General features: G+C 46.1%; 1 protein-coding gene across 1 annotated transcript in view; it reads left to right on the plus strand.

The window, feature by feature from the left end:
* CDC25B (cell division cycle 25B) overlaps positions 1-20,624 on the plus strand; it is a 77,820-nt gene that overhangs the window by 45,772 nt on the left and 11,424 nt on the right. The gene's annotated exons all lie outside the window — the stretch shown is intronic.

A 20,624-nucleotide genomic window follows, 5' to 3' on the forward strand; every position in this document is an offset into this window, starting at 1 on the left:
GCCATGGTGGAGGGGTGGATGATGGAGTGAGGCGATGGTGGAGGGGTGGATGATGGAGAGAGGCGATGGTGGAGAGAGGCGATGGTGGAGGCGTGGATGATGGAGAGAGGCGATGGTGGAAGGGTGGATGATAGAGAGAGGCGATGGTGGAGGGGTGGATGATGGAGAGAGGTGATAGTGGAGGGGTGGATGATGGAAAGAGGCCATGGTGGAGGGGTGTGGATAGAGGTGATGGTGGAAGGGTGGATGATGGAGAGAGGCGATGGTGGAGGGGTGGATGATAGAGAGGCGATGGTGGAGGGGTGGATGATGGAGAGAGGCGATGGTGGAGGGGTGTGGAGAGAGGCGATGGTGGAGGGGTGAATGATGGAGAGAGGCGATGGTGGAGGGGTGTGAAGAGAGGCGATGGTGGAGAGGTGGATGATGGAGAGAGGCCATGGTGGAGGGGTGGATGATGGAGAGAGGCGATGGTGGAGGGGTGGATGATGGAGAGAGGCGATGGTGGAGGGGTGTGGAGAGAGGCGATGGTGGAGGGGTGGATGATGGAGAGAGGCCATGGTGGAGGGGTAGATGATGGAGAGAGGCGATGATGGAGGGGTGTGAAGAGAGGCGATGGTGGAGGGGTGGATGATGGAGAGAGGCGATGTTGGAGGGGTGGATGATGGAGAGAGGAGATGGTGGAGGGGTGTGGTGAGAGGCGATGGTGGAGGCGTGGATGATGGAGAGAGGCGATGGTGGAGGGGTGGGTGATGGAGAGGTGATGGTGGAGGGGTGGATGATGGAGATAGGCGATGGTGGAGGGGTGGATGATGGAGAAAGGGGATGGTGGAGGGATGTGGAGAGAGGCGATGGTGGAGGGGTGGATGATGGAGAGAGGCCATGGTGGAGGGGTGGATGATGGAGAGAGGCCATGGTGGAGGGGTGGATGATGGAGAGAGGCCGTGGTGAAGGGATGTGGAGAGAGGCGATGGTGGAGGGGTGGATGATGGAGAGAGGTGATGGTGGAGGGGTGGATGATGGAGAGAGGCGATGGTGGAGGGGTGGATGATGGAGAGAGGTGATGGTGGAGGGGTGGATGATGGAGAGAGGCGATGGAGGGGTGGATGATGGAGAGAGGCGATGGTGGAGGGGTGGATGATGGAGAGAGGTGATGGTGGAGGGGTGGATGATGGAGAGAGGTGATGGTGGAGGGGTGGATGATGGAGAGAGACCATAGTGGAGGGGTAGATGATGGAGAGAGGTGATGGTGGAGGGGTGGATGATGGAGAGAGACCATAGTGGAGGGGTAGATGATGGAGAGAGGCAATAGCTGAGGGGTGGATGATGGAAAGAGGCGATGGTGGAGGGGTGGATGATGGAGAGAGGCCATGGTGGAGGGGTGGATGATGGAGAGAGGCCATGGTGGAGGGGTGGATGATGGAGAGAGGCCATGGTGGAGGGGTGGATGATGGAGAGATGCCATAGTGGAGGGGTGGATGATGGAGAGAGGCCATGGTGGAGGGGTGGATGATGGAGAGAGGTGATGGTGGAGGGGTGGATGATGGAGAGAGGTGATGGTAGAGGGATGGATGATGGAAAGAGGTGATGGTAGAGGGGTGGATGATGGAGAGAGGTGATGGTGGAGGGATGGATGATGGAAAGAGGTGATGGTGGAGGGGTGGATGATGGAGGGAGGTGATGGTGGAGGGATGGATGATGGAAAGAGGGGATGGTGGAGGGGTAGATGATGGAGAGAGGCGATAGCTGAGGGGTGGATGATGGAGAGAGGCGATGGTGGAGGGGTGGATGATGGAGAGAGGCCATGGTGGAGGGGTGGATGATGGAGAGATGCCATAGTGGAGGGGTGGATGATGGAGAGTGGCCATGGTGGAGGGGTGGATGATGGAGAGAGGTGATGGTGGAGGGGTGGATGATGGAGAGAGGTGATGGTAGAGGGATGGATGATGGAAAGAGGTGATGGTAGAGGGGTGGATGATGGAGAGAGGTGATGGTGGAGGGATGGATGATGGAAAGAGGTGATGGTGGAGGGGTGGATGATGGAGGGAGGTGATGGTGGAGGGATGGATGATGGAAAGAGGGGATGGTGGAGGGGTAGATGATGGAGAGAGGCGATAGCTGAGGGGTGGATGATGGAGAGAGGCGATGGTGGAGGGGTGGATGATGGAGAGAGGCCATGGTGGAGGGGTGGATGATGGAGAGATGCCATAGTGGAGGGGTGGATGATGGAGAGTGGCCATGGTGGAGGGGTGGATGATGGAGAGAGGTGATGGTGGAGGGGTGGATGATGAAGAGAGGTGATGGTAGAGGGACAGATGATGGAGAGAGGTGATGGTAGAGGGATGGATGATGGAAAGAGGTGATGGTAGAGGGGTGGATGATGGAGAGAGGCAATGGTGGAGGGATGGATGATGGAAAGAGGTGATGGTGGAGGGGTGGATGATGGAGAGAGGTGATGGTGGAGGGATGGATGATGGAAAGAGGGGATGGTGGAGGGTGTGAAGAGAGGCGATGGTGGAGGGGTGGATAATGGAGAGAGGCGATAGTGGAGGGGTGGATGATGGAGAGAGGCGATAGTGCAGGGGTGGATGATGGAGAGAGGCCAATGGTGGATGATGGAGAGAGGCCATGGTGGATGATGGAGAGAGGCCATGGTGAAGGGGTGGATGATGGAGAGAGGCCATGGTGGATGATGGAGAGAGGCCATGGTGGAGGGATGGATGATGGAAAGAGGTGATGGTGGAGGGGTGGATGATGGAGAGAGGTGATGGTGGAGGGATGGATGATGGAAAGAGGGGATGATGGAGGGTGTGAAGAGAGGCGATGTTGGAGGGGTGGATAATGGAGAGAGGCGATAGTGGAGGGGTGGATGATGGAGAGAGGCAATGGTGGAGGGATGAATGATGGAAAGAGGTGATGGTGGAGGGGTGGATGATGGAGAGAGGCAATGGTGGAGGGGTGGATGATGGAGAGAGGCGATAGTGGAGGGGTGGATGATGGAGAGAGGCAATAGTGGAGGGGTGGATGATGGAGAGAGGCCATGGTGGATGATGGAGAGAGGCCATGGTGGATGATGGAGAGAGGCCATGGTGGAGGGGTGTCTGAGCCCCCTCCTATGAATGATAATTCCAGCCATGGCATCAGTGTCCTTGTCCGCTCCACGGTAATGATATGGAAATTGTCCCGTTCCTGGTTCAGCTCCTCTATTATTCTCGGCTGGCGCGCTGCCAGGGTCCTTTATAGGGGTCAGCTGTTGATGTCAGCCCCCAATCTACATAATGATTATTACGTGACCCGACAGCCCACCAACTATCTTATCTTCACATTTACATCAATAAATCTATTTAAATTATTTATATATTAGACTTTTCAATTAATTTATTTTTTACTATTTACATGTTTATTTTATTATTTATCCTTTGTATTTATTTTATTCGCTATTTGTTTTTATTTGTACCAACCACCCTTTTACCTTTTTTTTTACCCCGTTTTATTTCCTTTTTATTAATTCTATTCATTTCTTTATTTGTATTTTATCATCACTTTCTTTTTATTGCTTTTAGCCTTTTTTATATGTTGGTGCCTTACGTTGTCTCTTTGTATTTTTGGGTTTGTTTCCCTGTTTTTGCTGTTTTCTTATCTCCCCCATTGGAGTGTCAGTGATGGGAGTCACACATGTAGGGGGTGATAAACGGTCCCTGTGACTTCTCCTCCTGGGGTTTGGTTCTGCATGCCATCTCCTGTCGCTGGGGGCGACCATTGTGAACATGCGTTACCCACTAATAAGGGTCTCTGCGCTTCTATACGAGGGGGCGATCATGGGAGGATGATGATGGGCGCTGTGTAAAGCAGCGGTGACCTGTATATAATGCGTCCGGTGGAAATGAGCTGAGGGACTGTAGTCGCAGACTATGGCTATGCACCAGGAAAGCTATGGTGGGAGCCCCAGTCCTGGACCTTGTGTGCAGGACTAGTCAATCCGCTTTCCCAGACTCCTGACCGGCGCCATCCCACTGTCATATGGCTGCAGAATTGAGAGACTCTGGAGGACATGGGTAACAATCCAACCCCAAGAATGGCCGCGCCCCAGGGGTGCCCATCATTGGCACTTTATATCCTACAGGGAAGCATTACCATTACAGACCAGTACAGAGGATTGCCAGTGGTGGGAAGTCTTCTTCACTGTCGGAGCGGTGAGGCAGAGGAAGGGTTATCTCAGGACAGGTAGATGACTACAGGGAAGACTAGAGGGACTGCTGGCCCTTCACCATGCAGGGTTATGGAGGAGGGCAGGTTCCCCCATACTGTGCAGGGAGTCTCTACCTTACTTTGGTTCCCCCCATCACCTTTTTCTTCTGGTGTATATAGATTATTATGATTTGCTTTCCTCCGGTGATCATTGGGTTAATTCTTAGAGAGCTCCTTGAAGTCCCGCTCTTTTCTACAGAAGAATAGAAGGCCTGGTCCTTAGGGACAGCTGGCAGCCGCCTGACTTACAATGGAGGAGCCTGAACAATGGACATCTGTCCTGAAGAGTCCTCCATGTGCCCACCCCAACTCCCTGAGATCACCCTCCACCCCAAGAGCCGGTATTCAGGAATTATGTGTGAGGAGGGGGTGAAGTCTTAATATATAAAACATGATATCGCATTGGGGTTCTCCATGGCTCAGAAGTGAGATCTCTGGGGGTCTCTTGATTTGGAAGGTTTGGGAACAGTCGTGGGATCTTGTCACACCCCAATCTATGCTGCCCATACTAATACTAATGCACCGCACTATTCCAAGGCAATTCTTGCTGGTGAAGCTTTGTGGCAGATCCATGGCCACTCAGCTCCTCACCCCAGCTGTGGTATCATCACCCTGCACATTCTGGGTATCTACGATACTACTGCTCCAGTCATTGTATGCGCAGCAGAGCAGACTGTATGGTCCCACACTGATGAGTCTGATTACAGATCTGGAGCCCCTGAGGGCCCGGAGTGACCCCCAGCAGGTCTTATTCCGCCACTCATCAAACTCCTGGGCCTCAATGCACAATCTGTGACATGGCCCCAACTAATACTGGTTTACTTCTATGGGCCTCAGGGTTCTTTTGCGAGCCAGAGGTTCCGGGGCCCAGGACAACCTCAGCACTCCCTATGTTAGGGTACCGTCACACAGTGCCATTTTCATCGCTACGACGGCACGATTCGTGACGTTCTAGCGATATCGTTACGATATCGTTGTGTCTGACACGCAGCAGCGATCAGACATCACGCTGAGAATCGTACGTCGTAGCAGATCGTTTGGAACTTTCTTTCGTCGCTTGATCACCCGCTGACATCGCTGGATCGGTGTGTGTGACAGCGATCCAGCGATGTGTTCGCTTGTAACCAGGGTAAACATCGGGTAACTAAGCGCAGGGCCGCGCTTAGTAACCCGATGTTTACCCTGGTTACCCGGGGACTTCGGCATCGCTCCAGCGCCGTGATTGCAAAGTGTGACCGCAGTCTACGACGCTGGAGCGATAATCATACGACGCTGCGAAGTCACGGATCGTGCCGTCGTAGCGATGAAAATGGCACTGTGTGACGGTACCCTTACACTCTTACATCCATTGAATCCTCTATCCCTCCATAGCGGCGGCACAGCGGAGGGCACGTGAGGCGCTCGTCACAGTGTACAGACAGTCCGGACTCTGCACAGAACACAATGTAACACGAAATATACAATTATATAAAATAATAAAACTGCCACTGTGAAACCCCGCCAATCACTGTGCAGAGTGAGGCTGCTGGGCCCAACCTCTGTATCAGCACTGTGTTATTAGCACTGCTCAGCACAGTATGGCGGTGCTCCTTCAGCACTGTATGCCTTTATTTGTACTCTGTAGCACTCTACGGTATATTTGCAGTATATGGCAGTATTATTTCAGCACTGTATGGTAGTATGCTGTAGCACAGTACAGTATATTACTGGTGCAGTGTATGGCAGTATTATTTCAGCACTGTATGGTAGTATTCTGTAGCATAGTACAGTATATTACTGGTGCAGTATATGGCAGTATTATTTCAGCACTGTATGGTAGTATTCTGTAGCACAGTACAGTATGTTACTGGTGCAGTATATGGCAGTATTATTTTAGCACTGTATGGTAGCATGCTGTAGCACAGTACAGTATATTACTATTGCAGTGTATGGATGTATTATTTCAGCACTGTATGGTAGTATTCTGTAGCATAGTACAGTATATTACTGGTGCAGTGTATGGCAGTATTATTTCAGCACTGTATGGTAGTATTCTGTAGCATAGTACAGTATATTACTGGTGCAGTATATGGCAGTATTATTTCAGCACTGTATGGTAGTATTCTGTAGCACAGTACAGTATGTTACTGGTGCAGTATATGGCAGTATTATTTTAGCACTGTATGGTAGCATGCTGTAGCACAGTACAGTATATTACTATTGCAGTGTATGGATGTATTATTTCAGCACTGTATGGTAGTATTCTGTAGCACAGCACGGTATATTATATTTGCAGTGTATGGCAGTATTATGTCAGCACTGTATGGTAGTATTCTGTAGCACAGTGCAGTATATTATATTTGCAGTGTATGAATGTATTATTTCAGCACTGTATGGTAGTATTCTGTAGCACAGTGCAGTATATTATATTTGCAGTGTATGGCAGTATTATTTCAGCACTGTATGGTAGTATTCTGTAGCACAGTGCAGTATATTATATTTGCAGTGTATGGCAGTATTATTTCAGCACAGTATGGTAGTATTCTGTAGCACAGTACAGTATGTTACTGGTGCAGTGTATGGCAGTATTATTTCAGCTCTGTATGGTAGTATTCTATAGCACAGCACGGTATATTATATTTGCAGTGTATGGCAGTATTATTTCAGCACTGTATAGTAGTATTCTGTAGCACAGTACAGTATATTACTGTTGCAGTGTTTAGCTGTTTTATTTCAGCACTGTATGGTAGTATTCTGTAGCACAGTGCAGTATATTATATTTGCAGTATATGGCAGTATTATTTCAGCACTGTATGGTAGTATTCTGTAGCACAGTGCAGTATATTATATTTGCAGTATATGGCAGTATTATTTCAGCACTGTATGGTAGTATTCTGTAGCACAGTGCAGTATATTATATTTGCAGTGTATGGCAGTATTATTTCAGCACTGTATAGTAGTATTTTGTAGCACAGTGCAGTATTTTATATTTGCAGTGTATGGCAGTATTATTTCAGCACTGTATGGTAGTATTCTGTAGCACAGTGCAGTATATTACATTTGCAGTGTATGAATGTATTATTTCAGCACTGTATGGTAGTATTCTGTAGCACAGTGCAGTATATTATATTTGCAGTGTATGGCAGTATTATTTCAGCACTGTATGGTAGTATTCTGTAGCACAGTGCAGTATATTACATTTGCAGTGTATGGCAGTATTATTTCAGCACTGTATGGTAGTATTCTGTAGCACAGTGCAGTATATTATATTTGCAGTGTATGGCAGTATTATTTCAGCACTGTATGGTAGTATTCTGTAGCACAGTGCAGTATATTATATTTGCAGTGTATGGCAGTATTATTTCAGCAGTGTATGGTAGCATTCTGTAGCACAGTGCAGTATATTATATTTGCAGTGTATGGCAGTATTATTTCAGCACTGTATGGTAGTATGCTGTAGGACAGTACAGTATATTACTGTTGCAGTGTATGAATGTATTATTTCAGCACTGCATGGTAGTATTCTATAGCACAGCACGGTATATTATATTTGCAGTGTATGGCAGTATTATTTCAGCACTGTATAGTAGTATTCTGTAGCATAGTACAGTATATTACTGTTGCAGTGTTTGGCTGTTTTATTTCAGCACTGTATGGTAGTATTCTGTAGCACAGTGCAGTATATTATATTTGCAGTGTATGGCAGTATTATTTCAGCACTGTATGGTAGTATTCTGTAGCACAGTGCAGTATATTATATTTGCAGTGTATGGCAGTATTTTTTCAGCACTGTATGGTAGTATTTTGTAGCACAGTGCAGTATATTATATCTGCAGTGTATGGCAGTATTTTTTCAGCACTGTATGGTAGTATTCTGTAGCACAGTGCAGTATATTATATTTGCAGTGTATGGCAGTATTATTTCAGCACTGTATGGTAGTATTCTGTAGCACAGTGCAGTATATTATATTTGCAGTGTATGGCAGTATTATTTCAGCACTATATGGTAGTATTCTATAGCACAGTACAGTATATTACTGGTGCAGTGTATGGCAGTGTTATTTCCGCACTGTTTTGTAGAGGACGCCATGTGCCTCTCTATACAGTCCTGTACACATCTCTGGAGGAGGATTGGGGGGTCTTAACTGTCAGTAATCAGATCCCTCCATGTGTTTGTGGTCATCACAGCAGCTGCTCATAGTCAGGCGGATTATGGGGGACGCCGCAGGCCTCCGCACTCTCAGTAATTTGTTCTGGCCTTGGGCTGGTAACGTTTGGCCGGAGGGGCTCACTGGCCAACAGTGAAAATGTTTCTGAAATGAAAATAGCTGGTTTGTAATAATTTTAGCATCCTAAAAACGAATATGTTACTTAAAAATCATTATTAGCTCTTGTTGCTGAGATACAGGTCATTTAAGATTATTATGCAGGAAAATAGGGAAATTTTGAATTTTCAACAAATGTGTATTGGTAAACCTGATTACAGACCTGTTGAACCAATGTCAGCCATTTTATAAATTGTGTCTGCATAGTTTGTACTAATTGAAGTCTCTTTCTCTTGTTGCAGTAATTTTGTGGAGAGAATTTACACTTTGAAAATGCCTCGTAAATGTGCAAATATTGTTAACAATTTTTGTTACGTGTGTGGTTATGTGACATTTGCCAACCAAAGAAGACCAATTACTCCACTTGTGAAGACTGCTTACCATCATTACTTTGCTTATACGTGGCACTTAAATACGTGGCACTTATACGTGGCACTTAAATACGTGGCACTTATATACGTGGCATTTTGAGACCTATAATTTTTCCACATTTTGGTCCACAGAGTCATGTGAGGTCTTGTTTTTTGCGGGACGAGTTGACGTTTTTATTGGTAACATTTTCGGACACGTGACCATTTTTTATCACTTTTTATTCCGTTTTTTGTGAGGCAGAATAACCAAAAACCAGCTATTCATGAATTTCTTTATACCGTTCTGCGTTTGGTAAAATTGATAAAGCAGTTTTATTCGTCGGGTCAGTACGATTACAGCGATACCTCATTTATATCATTTTTTAATGTTTTGGCGCTTTTATACGATAAAAACTATTTTATAGAAAAAATAATTATTTTGGCATCGCTTTATTCTGAGGACTATAACTTTTTTATTTTTTTGCTGATGATGCTGTATGGCGGCTTGTTTTTTGCGGGACAAGATGACGTTTTCAGCGGTACCATGGTTATTTATATCCATCTTTTTGATCGCGTGTTATTCCACTTTTTGTTCGGCGGTATGGTAATAAAGCGTTGTTTTTTGCCTCGTTTTTTTTTTTTTTTTCTTACGGTGTTTACTGAAGGGGTTAACTAGTGGGACAGTTTTATAGGTTGGGTCGTTACGGACGCGGCGATACTAAATATGTGTACTGTACTGTGCAATTTATACTCTTGTAATGAATTCTTCTCGCTACCTACAGCACATACTTCCATGGCGTGTATCTAAAAAACGAGAGCTAATTAAACAATTCTGTGGGTATATTTGAGTTTCTCGACCCAAAATTAGTAATATTTGCCTATTTTCATCAAAGAAACATAAAAAAAGTTGTTTTTTGTTGGCCTGTGTTATAGGTATGGTGGTCCCGGCTGTCAGTCATCTGTATACGGCCCATCACCGACACCAGTGAATGTGTTATAAGAATTAAATAAGCAGTCCACAATCCTGAATTAAAGAATTCATATTAAAATTAGCCTCTCTACTATTTGGTCCCTATGATAACACTTCTTGTCCTGTGATGTTATGCTGTTAATCCCTGTGAGCAGCGAGAGGATCCAAATCATCGATCACCTATAGCAGCCTATATTTGGGGCTTCTTCTATGTTTTATCACCCTGCCTCCATTATCTCATGCTTCCCAATGGATGGATCTGACCGCCATGGTCTATCCAATGACCCCAGTCCCCCATCTGCGGGGAGGTAGTTGGCATGCAGGGGTTAAATTCCAGAGCTGCAGATGACAAAAGTGCAGGTTACTCCACAATGCAGGAATCCCTGCCCTGGGGGATGGAGGGAAATCCTGACAGCAGGCGGGAGGATCAGTGTGTAGGAGAAGGCCCTGGGGGCTGTGGAGTGACAGGTGGCAGAGGGGGCCAAGATCAGCTGATAACAGGAGGGACCCTCCAAAGCCACAAAACACACAAAACACCTGTCACTACAGGGAGGGCGTGATTATACAAAGGCCTTACATCTGCAACATCCTGGAAATTCAGGACTCCAAAGCCGCACTTTTTTTAAAGCTGATTTTTTTTTTCCTGGCTTATTTTGTTTTATTTTTGTAACTTTTACAGCAGAGATTAGTTGTGAGACTTTCATAAAACTGACGACAAGCCGTGCATTATTCAGTGGGATTACAATAAATACAATTCCTTTGCACCGTTTGGCCCCATAATTTATTGCATTTGCCCCTTTTTTCTCCAGTTTCTGATGCTTTTTTCCTCCTTTTTTTTGCACCAAAATTCTTCATTTAATTTGCTCTGAGTTTTCAAGTCTATTTTTTTTTCCCGATATTTTCTTTTAATGTTGGTCATTGACATCGGGGTTTGGTTCGGATTTTCCAGATATTTTTGATTGATTCTTCAATTGCGACTTTTTAAAAGGTTGCAGCCACATCTTTGCTGAAATCTGCTCCAATCCCCCACTGTTTCCCTGGAATCATTATGATTACACCTGAATTTGTTGTTTGTTTTGCAACATTTCAGCGGAACACGTGAATTTTTGCTCTTAAATGGCACAAAAAATATAAAAGATAAAAATAAAGAGCATTTTTGATCTTGTGCAAAATTCACAAACCGCACATGTCATTATGGAGAAATGGTTAAACGTCAATGAATACTACAAGAAAAAAAGGATAAGTGACTTAAAAAATGCCAATTCACATGGCTACATTCTGCTTATTTCATCTATTTATACAGATTGAAACACGGAGAAAACGTAAACCAACAGGGACGAGGGCTGGTTTTTCACGTCTGTTTTACATAAAAGGGTATAAAAAAAACAGCAATGAACAAAAAACACAAATGTAAAAAAAACTGACAAAAATCTGATGAAAAACTGACGCCTCCGCTTCCATAATATGTATGTACCAAGTGCCCGTATCATGGACACACTTGTGAAAGAGGCCTAAAAAACCCACAGGAGTATATAGAGGGCCGGAAAAAGAATTGTGCTCCCGATGTTCTCACCGAGTATTCTGATCAAAAAGTCTCAAAAAAATATAATATAAAAATGCCTTGAAAAATGACAATTTTTGATGTAGGTTTTTTTTCATACATTTTGTATGACATTATAAACCGCTCCAATAGTTGATACGTCACTTTTTTCCACATGCTAAACAAATAGATATATTTCCATTTTTTCTGTGTATTTTGGAACGATTTCAGCCTTGTGTCTGGGTGTAAACGGTGACCCCCTCGGGGCAGTTCTCATGGTGGAGGGGCAATCTGGCTGCTGTTTGCAGGGCTTTACAGCTTTTTGATGTGTTTTCTTGTTGTTGTTGGATTTGTCCTTTTTTTCTATTTTATGCTGATGGCGTTGTGTTTTGGTCAGGGCCCCTGAAGATAAATAAAGGCTCAGATGGGGTCACTCTGCATTGAATGGAAATGTTCTGGTGGGCAGGAGCCGGCCAAGGGTCCAGGAGGCTTTTCATTAGGAAAGCGGCCTTTATTAGTTTATAGAACAAAAGGGACAATTCACAAGAAAAGCAAGAATTCCTCTTCTATGATTGTAAATGACCAGGGATGGAGGGTGCGGCAGATCGTCACCACCCAATATATATATATCCGCATCGATGTGTATTTTCTAATGTATGACATGTCAGTGTATATATATATATATATATATATATATATATATGTATATATATGTAACTGTAGTGTGCGCCCCCAGTAATGTGTAATAACGCTCCATATATATGTGTACACTGTAATATATGACATGTCAGTGTATGTATATATATATATATATATACCGTATATATATATATATATATATATATATATATATGTAACTGTAGTGTGCGCCCCCAGTAATGGCCGCCACGTGTGTAATAAAGCTCCATATATATGTGTATACTGTAATATATGACATGTCAGTGTATATACTGTATATATATGTATGTGGCTGTAGTGTGAGGTGTGCGCCCCCAGTAATGGCCGCCACGTGTGTAATAAAGCTCCATATATATGTGTATACTGTAATATATGACATGTCAGTGTATATACTGTATATATATGTATGTGGCTGTAGTGTGAGGTGTGCGCCCCCAGTAATGGCTGCCACGTGTGTAATAAAGCTCCATATATATGTGTATACTGTAATATATGACATGTCAGTGTATATACTGTATATATATGTATGTGGCTGTAGTGTGAGGTGTGCGCCCCCAGTAATGGCCGCCTCGTGTGTAATAAAGCTCCATATATATGTGTATACTGTAATATATGACATGTCAGTGTATATACTGTATATATATGTATGTGGCTGTAGTGTGAGGTGTGCGCCCCCAGTAATGGCCGCCACGTGTGTAATAAAGCTCCATATATATGTGTATACTGTAATATATGACATGTCAGTGTATATACTGTATATATATGTATGTGGCTGCAGTGTGAGGTGTGCGCCCCCAGTAATGGCCGCCTCGTGTGTAATAAAGCTCCATATATATGTGTATACTGTAATATATGACATGTCAGTGTATATACTGTATATATATGTATGTGGCTGCAGTGTGAGGTGTGCGCCCCCAGTAATGGCCGCCTCGTGTGTAATAAAGCTCCATATATATGTGTATACTGTAATATATGACATGTCAGTGTATATACTGTATATATATGTATATGGCTGTAGTGTGAGGTGTGCGCCCCCAGTAATGGCCGCCACGTGTGTAATAAAGCTCCATATATATGTGTATACTGTAATATATGACATGTCAGTGTATATACTGTATATATATGTATATGGCTGTAGTGTGAGGTGTGCGCCCCCAGTAATGGCCGCCTCGTGTGTAATAAAGCTCCATATATATGTGTATACTGTAATATATGACATGTCAGTGTATATACTGTATATATATGTATGTGGCTGTAGTGTGAGGTGTGCGCCCCCAGTAATGGCCACTACGTGTGTAATAAAGCTCCATATATATGTGTATACTGTAATATATGACATGTCAGTGTATATACTGTATATATATGTATATGGCTGTAGTGTGAGGTGTGCGCCCCCAGTAATGGCCGCCTCGTGTGTAATAAAGCTCCATATATATGTGTATATTGTAATATATGACATGTCAGTGTATATACTGTATATATATGTATGTGGCTGCAGTGTGAGGTGTGCGCCCCCAGTAATGGCCGCCACGTGTGTAATAAAGCTCCATATATATGTGTATACTGTAATATATGACATGTCAGTGTATATACTGTATATATATGTATGTGGCTGTAGTGTGAGGTGTGCGCCCCCAGTAATGGCCGCCTCGTGTGTAATAAAGCTCCATATATATGTGTATATTCTAATATATGACATGTCAGTGTATATACTGTATATATATGTATGTGGCTGCAGTGTGAGGTGTGCGCCCCCAGTAATGGCTGCCTCGTGTGTAATAAAGCTCCATATATATGTGTATACTGTAATATATGACATGTCAGTGTATATACTGTATATATATGTATGTGGCTGCAGTGTGAGGTGTGCGCCCCAGTAATGGCCGCCTCGTGTGTAATAAAGCTCCATATATATGTGTATACTGTAATATATGACATGTCAGTGTATATACTGTATATATATGTATGTGGCTGTAGTGTGAGGTGTGCGCCCCCAGTAATGGCCGCCTCGTGTGTAATAAAGCTCCATATATATATGTGTATATTCTAATATATGACATGTCAGTGTATATACTGTATATATATGTATGTGGCTGCAGTGTGAGGTGTGCGCCCCCAGTAATGGCCGCCTCGTGTGTAATAAAGCTCCACATAGATGTGTATATTCTAATATATGACATGTCGGGGTATACCACAATGGCCTCCTTCAACCTGAGGCGCTTGGTTGCTGCTGCCATGGATTAGGCCTTGTGAAGGACGCTGCACTAAGAGCAGCAGAGGTGACATGAGGTGGTCCGGGACCCTCCCGTAGAAACCTCTAACACATGAGGGAATCTGCCGCCAAGAAGCTGACTTTCCCTCCATTTTTATTTGCATTATAAAGAGCCCAAGATTGTTCCTGCACACAAACACAACATGTATGGACGCCCTGCGGAGGAGGGTGAGCCGGGCCGGGGTAACCACTGATATATGGAGATATTTAGGAATGTCCGCCATACACCAATACTCTCTGCTTTCCCATAAAATAGATGCCAGGAGCCAGCGGCCGCCATGACAGCGCCATCCTCTAACCGCGGGTCTTATATGTAACATGTGACATGGAAACCCGAAATACGACCTGAGGAATACAATGTGACCGCCATCACACAGCGTATACTGTCATCACACAGCGTATACCTCCATCACACAGCGTATACCTCCATCACACAGCGTATACCTCCATCACACAGGTATACCTCCATCACACAGCGTATAGCTCCATCACACAGCGTATACTGTCATCACACAGCGTATACCGCCATCACACAGCGTATACCTCCATCACACAGCGTATACCTCCATCACACAGCGTATACCGCCATCACACAGCGTATACCTCCATCACACAGGTATACCTCCATCACACAGCGTATAGCTCCATCACACAGCGTATACTGTCATCACACAGCGTATACCGCCATCACACAGCGTATACCGCCATCACACAGTGTATACTGTCATCACACAGCGTATACCTCCATCACACAGCGTATAGCTCCATCACACAGTGTATACCTCCATCACACAGCGTATACCTCCATCACACAGTGTATAGCTCCATCACACAGCGTATACCTCCATCACACAGCGTATACTGTCATCACACAGCGTATACCTCCATCACACAGCGTATACCTCCATCACACAGCGTATACTGTCATCACACAGCGTATACCTCCATCACACAGGTATACCTCCATCACACAGCGTATAGCTCCATCACACAGCGTATACTGTCATCACACGGCGTATACCGCCATCACACAGCGTATACCTCCATCACACAGCGTATACCTCCATCACACAGCGTATACCGCCATCACACAGCGTATACCTCCATCACACAGGTATACCTCCATCACACAGCGTATAGCTCCATCACACAGCGTATACTGTCATCACACAGCGTATACCGCCATCACACAGCGTATACCTCCATCACACAGCGTATACCTCCATCACACAGCGTATACCGCCATCACACAGCGTATACCGCCATCACACAGTGTATACTGTCATCACACAGCGTATACCTCCATCACACAGCGTATAGCTCCATCACACAGTGTATACCTCCATCACACAGCGTATACCTCCATCACACAGTGTATAGCTCCATCACACAGCGTATACCTCCATCACACAGCGTATACCTCCATCACACAGTGTATACCTCCATCACACAGCGTATACCTCCATCACACAGTGTATACCTCCATCACACAGCATATACCTCCATCACACAGCGTATACCACCATCACACAGCGTATACCTCCATCACACAGCGTATACCTCCATCACACAGCATATACCACCATCACACAGCGTATACCTCCATCACACAGCGTATACCTCCATCACACAGCGTATACCTCCATCACACAGCGTATACCTCCATCAGTGTATACCTCCATCACACAGCGTATACCTCCATAACACAGCGTATAACCCCATCACACAGCATATACCACCATCACACAGCGTATACCTCCATCACACAGCGTATACTGTCATCACACAGCGTATACCTCCATCACACAGGTATACCTCCATCACACAGCGTATACCTCCATCACACAGCATATACCACCATCATACAGCGTATACCTCCATCACACAGCGTATACCTCCATCACACAGGTATACCTCCATCACACAGCGTATACCTCCATCACACAGCATATACCACCATCACACAGCGTATACCTCCATCACACAGCGTATACCTCCATCACACAGCGTATACCTCCATCACACAGCGTATACCTCCATCAGTGTATACCTCCATCACACAGCGTATACCTCCATAACACAGCGTATAACCCCATCACACAGCATATACCACCATCACACAGCGTATACCTCCATCACACAGCGTATACTGTCATCACACAGCGTATACCTCCATCACACAGGTATACCTCCATCACACAGCGTATAGCTCCATCACACAGCGTATACTGTCATCACACAGCGTATACCGCCATCACACAGCGTATACCTCCATCACACAGCGTATACCTCCATCACACAGCGTATACCGCCATCACACAGCGTATACCTCCATCACACAGGTATACCTCCATCACACAGCGTATAGCTCCATCACACAGCGTATACTGTCATCACACAGCGTATACCGCCATCACACAGCGTATACTGTCATCACACAGCGTATACCTCCATCACACAGCGTATAGCTCCATCACACAGTGTATACCTCCATCACACAGCATATACCTCCATCACACAGCGTATACCTCCATCACACAGCGTATACCTCCATCACACAGCGTATACCTCCATCACACAGCGTATACCTCCATCACACAGTGTATACCTCCATCACACAGCGTATACCTCCATCACACAGTGTATACCTCCATCACACAGCGTATACCTCCATCACACAGCGTATACCTCCATCACACAGCGTATACCTCCATCACACAGCGTATACCACCATCACACAGCGTATACCTCCATCACACAGCGTATACCTCCATCACACAGCATATACCTCCATCACACAGCGTATACCTCCATCACACAGCGTATACCTCCATCACACAGCGTATACCTCCATCACACAGCGTATACCTCCATCAGTGTATACCTCCATCACACAGCGTATACCTCCATAACACAGCGTATACCTCCATCACACAGCGTATACCTCCATCACACAGCGTATACCTCCATCACACAGCGTATACCTCCATCACACAGCATATACCACCATCACACAGCGTATACCTCCATCACACAGCGTATACCGCCATCACACAGCGTATACCACCATCACACAGCGTATACCTCCATCACACAGCGTATACCTCCATCACACAGCGTATACCTCCATCACACAGCGTATACCTCCATCACACAGCGTATACCTCCATCACACAGCGTATACCTCCATCAGTGTATACCTCCATCACACAGCGTATACCTCCATCACACAGCGTATACCTCCATCACACAGCGTATACCTCCATCACACAGCGTATACCTCCATCACACAGTGTATAACCCCATCACACAGCATATACCACCATCACACAGCGTATACCTCCATCACACAGCGTATACCTCCATCACACAGCGTATACCACCATCACACAGTGTATAACCCCATCACACAGCGTATACCTCCATCACACAGCGTATACCACCATCACACAGCGTATAGCTCCATCACACAGCGTATACCTCCATCACACAGCGTATACCTCCATCACACAGCGTATACCACCATCACACAGTGTATAACCCCATCACACAGCATATACCACCATCACACAGCGTATACCTCCATCACACAGCGTATACCGCCATCACACAGAGTATACCTCCATCACACAGCGTATACCTCCATCACACAGCGTATACCTCCATCACACAGCGTATACCTCCATCACACAGCGTATACCTCCATCACACAGCGTATACCTCCATCACACAGCGTATACCGCCATCACACAGCGTATACCGCCATCACACAGCGTATACCTCCATCACACAGCGTATACCACCATCACACAGCGTATAACCCCATCACACAGCATATACCACCATCATACAGCGTATACCTCCATCACACAGCGTATACCGCCATCACACAGCGTATACCGCCATCACACAGCGTATACCGCCATCACACAGCGTATACCTCCATCACACAGGTATACCTCCATCACACAGCGTATACCTCCATCACACAGCGTATACCTCCATCACACAGCGTATACCACCATCACACAGCGTATAACCCCATCACACAGCATATACCACCATCACACAGCGTATACCTCCATCACACAGCGTATACCGCCATCACACAGAGTATACCGCCATCACACAGCGTATACCTCCATCACACAGCGTATACCTCCATCACACAGCGTATACCTCCATCACACAGCGTATACCTCCATCACACAGCGTATACCTCCATCACACAGCGTATACCGCCATCACACAGCGTATACCGCCATCACACAGCGTATACCTCCATCACACAGCGTATACCACCATCACACAGCGTATAACCCCATCACACAGCGTATACCACCATCATACAGCGTATACCTCCATCACACAGCGTATACCGCCATCACACAGAGTATACCGCCATCCCACAGCGTATACCTCCATCACACAGCGTATACCTCCATCACACAGCGTATACCTCCATCACACAGCGTATACCTCCATCACACAGCGTATACCTCCATCACACAGCGTATACCGCCATCACACAGCGTATACCGCCATCACACAGCGTATACCTCCATCACACAGCGTATACCACCATCACACAGCGTATACCTCCATCACACAGCGTATACCTCCATCACACAGCGTATACCTCCATCAGTGTATACCTCCATCACACAGGCATACCTCCATCACACAGCGTATACCTCCATCACACAGCGTATACCTCCATCACACAGCGTATACCACCATCACACAGCGTATACCTCCATCACACAGCGTATACCGCCATCACACAGCGTATACCGCCATCACACAGCGTATACCTCCATCACACAGCGTATACCACCATCACACAGCGTATACCTCCATCACACAGCGTATACCTCCATCAGTGTATACCTCCATCACACAGGTATACCTCCATCACACAGCGTATACCTCCATCACACAGCGTATACCTCCATCACACAGCGTATACCACCATCACACAGCGTATACCTCCATCACACAGCGTATACCGCCATCACACAGCGTATACCGCCATCACACAGCGTATACCTCCATCACACAGCGTATACCACCATCACACAGCGTATACCTCCATCACACAGTGTATACCTCCATCACACAGCATATACCTCCATCACACAGCGTATACCTCCATCACACAGCGTATACCGCCATCACACAGCGTATACCGCCATCACACAGAGTATACCGCCATCACACAGCGTATACCTCCATCACACAGCGTATACCTCCATCACACAGCGTATACCTCCATCACACAGCGTATACCGCCATCACACAGCGTATACCGCCATCACACAGCGTATACCTCCATCACACAGCGTATACCTCCATCACACAGCGTATAACCCCATTACACAGCGTATACCGCCATCACACAGCGTATACCGCCATCACACAGCGTATACCGCCATCACACAGCGTATACCTCCATCACACAGCGTATACCGCCATCACACAGCGTATACCTCCATCACACAGCGTATACCACCATCACACAGCGTATACCACCATCATACAGCGTATACCTCCATCACACAGCGTATACCGCCATCACACAGCGTATACCTCCATCACACAGCGTATACCTCCATCACACAGCGTATACCTCCATCACACAGCGTATACCACCATCACACAGTGTATACCTCCATCACACAGCGTATACCGCCATCACACAGCATATAACCCCATCACCATGTGCTAGTGTCGGCATAATGACACATTTGTGGTAGATTTGTGGATGGGGGTCTCTTTCCCCCTCTTCTACCTGCTTGCAGTCAGCAGATCCGTCCTCAGGTTAGTGGTGTGAACACACCTGGAGCAGTGGGCGTAATGCAGGGCGCCGGCCGCACCCACCCAGAGCTGCTCTACCGGTCCCCGTCACCAGGACCTGACAGGCCCGGAGCGGACTCTAATACACTGTCAGGACCTCCGCTAGTGTCATAAAACATTACAGAACAAAGCCGACAACTGAGCGCCGGTCACTGCTATGTGCTAACTACTGAGCCACTGTGTGCTTAGTACTGACCCACTGTGTGCTAACTACTGAGACATTATGTGCTAACTACTGAGACATTATGTGCTAACTACTGAGCCACTGTGCGCTAACTACTGAGCCACTGTGTACTAACTACTGAGACATTATGTGCTATCTACTGAGCCACTGTGTGCTAACTACTGACCCACTGTGTGCTAACTACTGAGACATTATGTGCTATCTACTGAGCCACTGTGTGCTAAC

This window comes from Ranitomeya variabilis, chromosome 1 (genome assembly GCF_051348905.1).
Source record: "Ranitomeya variabilis isolate aRanVar5 chromosome 1, aRanVar5.hap1, whole genome shotgun sequence".
NCBI lineage: Eukaryota > Metazoa > Chordata > Amphibia > Anura > Dendrobatidae > Ranitomeya > Ranitomeya variabilis.